The sequence below is a fragment of the Oreochromis aureus genome, linkage group 6 (genome assembly GCF_013358895.1).
Source record: "Oreochromis aureus strain Israel breed Guangdong linkage group 6, ZZ_aureus, whole genome shotgun sequence".
NCBI classification, from domain to species: Eukaryota; Metazoa; Chordata; class Actinopteri; order Cichliformes; family Cichlidae; genus Oreochromis; species Oreochromis aureus.
Window position 1 is genome coordinate 41,742,539 of NC_052947.1, and position 10,462 is coordinate 41,753,000.

Genomic DNA, 10,462 nt, shown 5'->3' on the forward strand with positions numbered 1-10,462 from the left:
TGACTCTCCACGTCACGAAGACCCTGGAAGGACTCATCGTCTACCTGCTCGACCGTGTGTGCATTAAACACCATCAGGCCGACCCTGCTGGGTGATAAGCTGACAGAGATGTAGGTGGATCCGCTCTGATGTCGTGGATCATTGATCACCTGACAGGTCCTCAGGTCTCTAGCAGAAAAAGTTGAGTCCAAAAGAAAATCCATCAACGCTCATCCATTCACGAACCAAGAGGAGCGTCAGTTTTCATCAACATTTGTCCGGGAGGGAGACAAGCAGAGGACGAGCCCCTCAACCCCGGACCTGGGCCCGCTGAAGGTTGCCAGGGATTGGCAGATGCAGGTGGACTTGGATCAGAGGTTAATTTTTCCCACAGACATCGTAACAACTACTCTGTGACCAGACCTCGTCCTTTGGTCTAACTCCCCAAATCTAGCGTATGTCATTGAGCTGACGGTACCATGGGAGGAAGCGTTTGAGTGTAAGAAGCTGCGGTATGCCAACTTGGCAGCTGAGGCAGAGGACAGAGGCTGGAAGATCAAGGTGTGCCCGGTGGAAGTTGGGTGCAGGGGCTTTGTTGCCAGTACAACAGCAAAGCTGCTTAGAGAGATCGGGATCAGAGGACAGGCACAACGGCAGGCTATAAGAGAACTAGCTAACACTGCTGAGAGGACCAGTCACTGGCTATGGCTAAAAAGGGCTGACATCACCTGGGCAGCTAAGGCAGTCAGCTAACCGCGAGAGAAAATATTTCGCTCTTCTCCCCTCTGCTCTTCTTCCCTTTTCTGGGAGGCAGTGGGGAGGTAGAGCGTACAGCCCGATCCGGCGGGGAGGTGTGGGAAGCCAGATCGGGTGTCCCCCTTCCGGCTCTCCTGTCTGCTCTCTCCTATCTTGTCCTTTTGTCTTACTTCTCTCTATCACCATTTCTATCCATTTGAAGAAGTTAGGCTCCATAAATGCTAAAGAGGTAAGTATTATTTCTCAGTTGCAGTGAATACACAGAAGAAAATAAACTGTAGGAAACTAAACAGAAGAAAGAAGAAGAGAAATAACGAGTTAACATAAACCAGTGACACACTCCAGGGCCTGACCATCCCTGGCAGGGCCTCCTTGGATGAGGGTGTCTAGTGATAACGGCCGAAACACCTGATGAATCCAAGGTCCACTACTGACGATGTGTCCAAATTCTAATATGATAATCTAGATCAGATCTCTAATCCCTAAACCTAACCAAGGAAAAAAGGCAGATTAGCCTGGGTAAAAGACCAAAAGTTGAGGCACACAACGATGTGTGCTGCTGGTATAGTTTCTGGGCTGCCTTTCCTCATAACAGCCATCCCTCAAGGTTCTCGCCATTTAATGCATTATCAGGGACTACAGCATCTAGTCCTTTATGGAATCAGGCTTCAACATTGTGTGTCCAGTTTTGTCTAATTACTGGGATATTTATATATGTTGTAATATATTGTATTATTTAATTGGTTCTTTAATTTATTCATTACTGCTCTTACTGTCTTGGAGTGGTCAAATAATTTCCTCTGGGATTAATGAAGTATTTTGATTCTGACATTAACTGATAATAAGATAAATTCTTCACTGCATCTTTTAAAAGCAAAGAAAGAAGTAAGAGCGTGTCTCCTGGTATCTTTGAGCCTTTTTACCCGCTTTGGTTTGTCTTACTGGGACGGTGATTTAAGAGACTGGTCTGTCCATGCTGACCTGTCTCACTTCCCGGGTGGCAAGAGGAATTAACCGTCAGTGAGCTGCTTAGAAAGAGGACTCTTTCACAGATGTGCTTCCTGGGGGACTGTATATGATAATCCACTTTTGCAGCTAAGCAGGATATATTTGTTATAAAGGGGTCAGTGTGCTGCACAGTAAAATTATCCTGGATTTCCTAGTACCGTGTATTTTTACTGTGGAAATCATCCTGTGTGGAAAATAGGATTCTCTAAGAAGGAACGTGATTTATGGGTAATGAGCAAAGAGCCTCTCTGGGCCACAGAGCACATGACCCACAGTAACTGTGGTCTCACTGGTTTGTTAGCAGCACCAGGTGCTCTGAGATAGATCTGTATACTGGCAGTGGATGAGTTATTCTCGCCTGATGTAAAGACAAACAAACCAGATATTCATTTGTATTGGATGATTTTGCATGTGTCAGTCAATTCTGCCATTTGGATTTCAGTTCCTAAGAATTATCTCTAACCATTATATTAATTCAAAAACAATTTAAAATAAAGTCAAAGTCAAAGTCAGTTTTATTTGTCAATTCTCTTCAGATGTACTTGCCATACAAAGGAATTGAAATTACGTTTCACATTGTCCCATGCGTAGACATAGACAACAATAAAGTGCAGATGCACAACATTTAGGTACATACAGGATATAACAAGACAGGACCTACACATAACATATAATAAAGTGTTCCACAGTGTGCCCTGTGTGTACTTGTCTACTTGACGTAGTCCCAGGTTGTGGTTGGTAAGTGTTTTTGTTTTAATGCAGCATAAGACTGTAGCAGCAGTAATAGTAATATAAATAATATAAATAGTGCTAAAGAAAATACTAAAAATATATAGCAGTGTTTCTTACAAAGACAACAGATGATTCCCCACGCCCCAGAAAACATCTTTCTCCAGAACTAACTGGACAAGATGAAAACATCATTTCGTGACTTTGAGCTGCTGTGTTTTTTTCTTTTATGTATGCTGACAGCCTGTGTATACAGTGGCTTGCAAAAGTATTCGGCCCCCTTGAACTTTCCCACATTTTGTCACATTACAGCCACAAACATGAATCAGTTTTATTGGAATTCCAGGTGAAAGACCAATACAAAGTGGTGTACACGTGAGAAGTGGAATGAAAATCAAACATGATTCCAACTATTTTTACAAATAAATAACTGCAAAGTGGGGTGTGCGTAATTATTCAGCCCCCTTTGGTCTGAGTGCAGTCAGTTGCCCATAGACATTGCCTGATGAGTGCTAATGACTAAATAGAGCACCTGTGTGTAATCTAATGTCAGTACAAATACAGCTGCCCTGTGACGGCCTCAGAGGTTGTCTAAGAGAATATTGGGAGCAACAACACCATGAAGTCCAAAGAACACACCAGACAGGTCAGGGATAAAGTTATTGAGAAATTTAAAGCAGGCTTAGGCTACAAAAAGATTTCCCAAGCCTTGAACATCCCACGGAGCACTGTTCAAGCCATCATTCAGAAATGGAAGGAGTATGGCACAACTGTAAACCTACCAAGACAAGGCCGTCCACCTAAACTCACAGGCCGAACAAGGAGAGCGCTGATCAGAAATGCAGCCAAGAGGCCCATGGTGACTCTGGACGAGCTGCAGAGATCTACAGCTCAGGTGGGGGAATCTGTCCATAGGACAACTATTAGTCGTGCACTGCACAAAGTTGGCCTTTATGGAAGAGTGGCAAGAAGAAAGCCATTGTTAACAGAAAACCATAAGAAGTCCCGTTTGCAGTTTGCCACAAGCCATGTGGGGGACACAGCAAACATGTGGAAGAAGGTGCTCTGGTCAGATGAGACCAAAATGCAAAACGCTATGTGTGGCGGAAAACTACCACTGCACATCACTCTGAACACACCATCCCCACTGTCACATATGGTGGTGGCAGCATCATGCTCTGGGGGTGCTTTGCTGCAGCAGGGACAGGGAAGCTGGTCAGAGTTGATGGGAAGATGGATGGAGCCAAATACAGGGCAATCTTGGAAGAAAACCTCTTGGAGTCTGCAAAAGACTTGAGACTGGGGCGGAGGTTCACCTTCCAGCAGGACAACCACCCTAAACATAAAGCCAGGGCAACAATGGAACGGTTTAAAACAAAACATATCCATGTGTTAGAATGGCCCAGTCAAAGTCCAGATCTAAATCCAATCCAGAATCTGTGGCAAGATCTGAAAACTGCTGTTCACAAACGCTGTCCATCTAATCTGACTGAGCTGGAGCTGTTTTGCAAAGAAGAATGGGCAAGGATTTCAGTCTGTAGATGTGCAAAGCTGGTAGAGACGTACCCTAAAAGACTGGCAGCTGTAACTGCAGCAAAAGGTGGTTCTACAAAGTATTGACTCAGGGGGCTGAATAATTACGCACACCCCACTTTTCAATCATTTATTTGTAAAAAATGTTTGGAATCATGTATGATTTTCGTTCCACTTCTCACGTGTACACCACTTTGTATTGGTCTTTCACCTGGAATTCCAATAAAATTGATTCATGTTTGTGGCTGTAATGTGACAAAATGTGGGAAAGTTCAAGGGGGCCGAATACTTTTGCAAGCCACTGTATCTTGTTGCATGCATGAGCATCTTTACCTTTCTCAACTCCTTCCTGGCTAAAGAATTGTATATTATATATTTAGAGCCATCCATCCATTCGCTTCTGCTTATCCTTTCCAGGGTCGTGGGGGGCGCTGGAGCCTATCCCAGCTGTCATAGGGCGAGAGGCGGGGTACACCCTGGACAGGTCGCCAGTCTGTCACAGGGCTAACACACAGGGACAGACAACCATTCACACACAAATGGGCAATTTGGATTGATCAATTATCCTATCCCCACAAACTGCATGTCTTTGGATGGTGGGAGGAAGCCGGAGTACCCGGAGGGAACCCACGCAAACACAGGGAGAATATGCCAACTCCACACAGAAAGACCCCGGCCTGATGGTGGGATTGAACTCAGGATCTTCTAGCTGTGTGGCAACAGTGCTAACCACTGTGTTGCCCGTGCTGTCCATGCTGCCCATTATATATATATTTAGAATATATCTATTCTTTAATAAATGCTCAGTAAGTAAAAGTACTTATTTAGCAGAAAAACATTTCCCAGTCTTATCCTGATTGTTAATTCTGCAGATGTTTAACTTGAACTTTAAATTTTGTTTGAAAATTTAAGGTAGTTCAATTCAGATTTATTTATATAGCATCAAATCACAACAACAGTCACCTCAAGGTGCTTTATATTGTAAGGTAGACCCTACAATAATACACACAGAGAAAAACCCAACAATCATATGACCCCCTATGAGCAAGCACTTTGGCGACAGTGGGAAGGAAAAACTCGCTTTTAACCTCCGACAGAACCAGGCTCAGGGAGGGGCGGGGCCATCTGCTGTGATTGGTTGGGGTGAGAGAAGGAAGACAGGATAAAGACATGCTGTGGAAGAGAGACAGAGATTAATAACAGATATGATTCGATGCAGAGAGGTCTGTTAACACATAGTGAGTGAGAAAGGTGACTGGAAAGGAAAAACTCAATGCATCATGGGAATCCCCGGCAGCCTACATCTATTGCAGCGTAACTAAGGGAGGATTCAGGGTCACCTGGTCCAGCCCTAACTATATGCTTTAGCAAAAAGGAAAGTTTGAAGCCTAATCTTGAAAGTAGAGATAGTGTCTGTCTCCTGAATCCAAACTGGAAGCTGGTTCCACAGAAGAGGGGCCTGAAAACTGAAGGCTCTGCCTCCCATTCTACTTTTAAATACTCTAGGAACAACAAGTAGGCCTGCAGTGTGAGAGCGAAGTGCACGTTAATCAAGTAAATCGATTTGTTGATCAATTATTAAGTCATGTACTAACAGAGACTTGGAGGAGAGAGACCTAATATTTAATAATCCACATTTCACTGTTTTACTCTTTGGTTCAGATGTGGATACTGTATTGTTCTTTCTTTGTGATTTTTTATGTTTAAGTTGTTTATTGCTGGTTTTAGTTTGTTTTTGTCTGTTTGGGAGCTGACACAGTCTCTATGGAGATGGGTTTTGGGGGTAGCAGGAGGAGAGAAGCTGCAGAGAGGCGTGTAAGACTGCAACTCTGCTTCCTGGTCCCAACTCTGGATAGTCATATTTTGGGGGGTTTAATAAATTTGTCCATATTTCTAGAAATGAGAGCTGCTCCATCCAAAGTGGGATGGATGCCGTCTCTCCTAACAAGACCAGGTTTCCTCCAGAAGGTTTGCCAATTATCTATGAAGCCCACATCGTTTCTGGGACACCACTCAGACAGCCAGCAATTTAAGGAGAACATGCGGCTAAACATGTGGTTGTGATTTCTCAGAGATGCTATTCTGTCGGTGGATCTGGTTCATTTTGTCTGTTTTATTTAACCAGACACTGCTGGAGCTAAGGCACTTGGTGATGTGCTAAAGGATCTATTAAAGACTTCATTTTCACATCCCGCTCTAAGCCTTTTACATCTCACATGTTGGCTTTGGTGGTTAGTGAGAGGAAACCTATGTTAAGATGGTAAATCACAGACTGCTTTGTTTATTTGCTAGCTTCATTTCCACACAAGGTGCTGATGGTAACTGATCCCAGTGCAGTGAAAGTAAAACTAGTGGCAGCTTGTCAGCAGCTCTTGTCAGATACCAGTGTTTTATACTAAATGTGCAAATGAGCAAACAGCCAGAAAAGTCTGCTGGGCTGTGTGTGTGGGCTAATTGGTTAATCCAAATTGCCCATAGGTGTGAATGGTTGTCTGTCCCTGTGTGTTGGCCCTGCGACAGACTGGCGACCTGTCCAGGGTGTACCCCGCCTCTCGCCCTATGACAGCTGGGATAGGCTCCAGCGCCCCCCGCGACCCTGGAAAGGATAAGCGGAAGTGAATGGATGGATGGAGGATGGATTATTATTATTATTGATTTATAAAGAGTGTCAGTTAATTTTGATTCTCTGGGAATCAAATAAAAGGGATTTGTTAAAAAGCTGCTGGTGCATCTCAGTGATGGTACCTGATCCATTAATTTCTTTCATCGCTGAATAATTTGATATATATATTTATAAAATATATATAGTCTGTCTTGATGAAGTCCCCAGAGGTGCTGGGCACTTGTTGGCCCTTTTGCCTTCACTCTGCGCTCCATCTCATCCCAAACCATCTCCACTGGGTTTAGGTCAGGTGAGTGCGGAGACCAGGCCTCCATCACTCTCCTTCTTGGTCAAATAGCCCTGACGCAGTCTGGAGGTGTGTTTGGGCTCATTGTCCTGCTGAAAAACAAATGATGGGATGACATGTCACTGTCGGTCCTCATGTGAGACAGTTTCATCGGAGTCTTGATGGTTTGTGTGACTGCACTTGGGGACACATTCAAAGTTTTAGCAATTTTCTGGACTGACTGCCCTTAAAGTAATGATGGACTGTTTCTCTTTCCTTAGCTGATTGGTTCTTGCCATAATTTGAATTCTAACAGTTGTCAAACAGGGCTGTCAGCTGTGTACCAACCTGACTTCTGCACAACACACCTGATGGTCCCAACCTCATTAAGAAGGCAAGAAACTCCACCAATGACCCCTGACAGGCACACCTGTGAGGTGAAACCATCTCAGGTGACGACATCATGAAGCTCACAGAAAGAAGGCCGAGGGTCTGCAGTGCTGTCAACAAAGCAAAGGGCGGCTCCTAAAATATAAAACATATTTAAGTTATTTATCAGTTTTTCTTTCCTACATAATTCCATGTGTGTTGTTTCATATATGATGTCTTCAGTTTGTATCTACAATGTAGAAAGTAAATATATATATATACGCATATAGAGTTATGAAGTTTTGTATGTTAACTCAAACTGCGATCTTGACCTAAACCTACGCAAGAAATTTATTTATTTTTTATGTAACTAGAGAATGCAGACACGGATAAACCAATGCTACACATCCAGCCCGGTACGCAGACTTTACATGCATGTGAAAAAGCAGTTATGTTTCTATTAAGGTGCTGACAGCAGCCAACACCCTGTGTGTGATGGTGAGAGGTGGGATCCGAAAACACTGGATTATTTGACACCCCAAGATGAGAACATGTTGGAAGGACTGACCTCGCTGTAAAAAGTAATTAAACGTTGAATTAACCAGGACATTTGTTTCTACCCAGAGACAATGAAAAACCAGAACACTGAACTTCAAGTAGACCGTCAGCAATAGATCAGAGGAGAAATAAGATGCTTTAATTCCTCTGGTAGGACAGAAGGAGTCCAAATTAAAACCAGGAACACTGATCGTTTAAAACTGTCCTCCTGTATCATCGGCCCTCTGCAGAGTGAGCCTGAGTCTTTAAAGTGAGAAAACTGACGGCATAGCAGCTTTTGGAAAAGCACTTCAGACTCCAAACACACAAAACAGGCTGATTAGACAGTTCACAGTTAAAAACTATTAATTAAAGAAAAGTGCAGAGTTCAGCTCGTTGACCTTTTACCCTTTGTGGTCTGAACACTGATCCTAAATCTGCAGCTGTCGGAGAGGCTATCGACCGGTCGTTGCCCGTCCTTGTGGGGACAGATTTGTAACCTGCACAGGTCAATAAATTCACTTCTGTTTTATTGATATCAGGTCAAACTATGGCGTCATTCATCTCAGGACACTTTATATTATTAAGGTTAAAACTTCAGCCCCGCCCCCACACCCACACGCCCCCTGAGTGTGCACATCTGTAAATAAAGCGAGTGAATGAACTGGTGGAGCTGAATCGATTGTTTCAGGAGAAGGCTGATGGTCAGGATTAAGTGGACGAGCAGAATCAATACTGCAGGCTGTGGCAGATTTCCCCGGAGAAATGTTTGTGGGAACGCAAATTCTATTACATCCCTGAGCTGTCGTCCTTCACCTCGGCCCCACAAACACAAACAAAGTGGATTCAGACTTCACAGACTGAATGGAGACTGAACTGACCGGTAAAGGCTGAGTCCAAAGTCGGGTTCAATCAAACGATCTCCTCGTGGTGTTCAGACTGACTCCAAACAGAAGGTGCTCGCTACGTCAGGTCAGGCTCACAAAACAAAAGAACTTTATTTGTACTTACAAGAATGGGAGGGTTAAGTCCAGACAGAAATAAGAAAGAAAGTAAATAAATACATAAAGTTCCAGAGAACTCGACTGGGGCCAAGACCATTGGAGAACAGGTGAGCAAACAGGTACAGGTGCAGCCAGTGAGGGTGGAGTTTGTTCTTCCTCTACACTTGGCTGCATTACTGCCACCTGCTGGGCTGGAGGATGGGTGGTATGAGTGTCCCAGTTACAAATGTGAGGTTCCCATCCCACAAAGAAGCGTTACAGTTTGTCTGAAGTCTGTTTACTTTTCTAATCTCTTAAGAATAAAACAAAGAATGAACTACAGAAGTCCTGCCCTTCACTTTATACTCCACCCATCTTCTTATATGCAACACCAGCTGGAGCCTGGTACAGCTGTCATGGGCCAAGAGGCTAGGTACACTGTGGACCAGTCTGTCACAGAGCTTCAGAGAACCATTTGCACCCACAGACAATTTAAAAACACCCCTGACTTGACCCCACACATGTCTGTGGGAGGAACCCAGGAAGAACCCAGCAGGTGGTTTCAAACCCAGGACCAGCTTGCTGTGAGATCGTTCAGTTCTTCAGTTCAGTTCAGGGTTCGTACGCTTTTTTCAGGGTCAAATTCAAGCACTTTTTAAGCACTTTCAAGGTCCCTTTTTAAGCTTTTCCAGCACACAGTTGCAGCAACTGTGACGTTCACTAGTAGAACTGACACACAAAACAAAACGACTACACTACACACTAACTACACAAGACAACGCACTAACTTGAGACTCCAAACATGATAAACGTCACAAATCTCTCACGTATCAAAACTCTCTCTCTTTTTCGCTCACTCGCTCTCTCTCTCTTCCCAACAACCAAATACCACATGTTGCCGTATCATTTTTTGATTGATCGACATGGTACATTTTTCCACCAATAGGGAAGGAGCGTTTTTTCTTTTTTCACTCACAAGCAAAGCGTGTTTGCTAGCGCTCTCCTTAGAAAACGCCGTTTTTACCGTTTCTTCCCGGAGGAAACGCCACTGTTTTATTCAGAAACCCCCCAAAAACATCGGTTTTACGTGACCTATCAACACAATTTAAAAACTGGTATATAGTTTGAAGTCCGCACGTTCGACCCAAGTTGAAATGGAGACTCTGGGTCCGTCGACCCCAGAGGGTTAATCAGAAAGCCTTAAGTTAGCTAGTTATGTACCGGGCTAATGTTTAAAACTTTCACTTGAGTAAATTAACTCATATTACTGCTAAGTAATGTTAGCTAAGTTCACAGCATATTCCCGTAATAGCGCTGCCATACTGCATCACACTCAGTGCATTTCAATCATTTCTCCAGCGAGTTTGATAGCTAGCAAAATAATAATCATAATTAAAAAAAAATAGCATGTGTAACGTTCGCGTACTGGAAAATTATTTACTAGCACTCACCTATCATGCGACTGGAGAACGCAAACTCCGCCATTCTTGTTTTCCATCAAACACTCATTAAAACAGCAACCTACAGGTATGTTAGCGCACTCATCCCCGACTGTCCGAGGGAGGGGGGGTCTATATTGAAACAGACGCAAGGCAGCCCAGGCGGGAAATTTTGCTTTTGCGTCTCATTTTATTCTCTATCTGATAAGAAAACAATTCAATCAGATAGCTATTTATTGTG

The 10,462-nt window shown here is 43.7% G+C and overlaps 1 long non-coding RNA gene across 1 annotated transcript; it reads right to left on the reverse strand.

The window, feature by feature from the left end:
* Nucleotides 1-6,965: 6,965 nt before the first annotated feature.
* LOC120440673 lies at nucleotides 6,966-10,285 on the reverse strand. Its single transcript, XR_005613437.1, has 3 exons — nucleotides 10,234-10,285; nucleotides 7,262-7,418; nucleotides 6,966-7,006 (listed from the first exon to the last, which is right to left on the reverse strand). It is a non-coding gene; the product is annotated as an uncharacterized LOC120440673 (long non-coding RNA).
* Nucleotides 10,286-10,462: the final 177 nt, after the last annotated feature.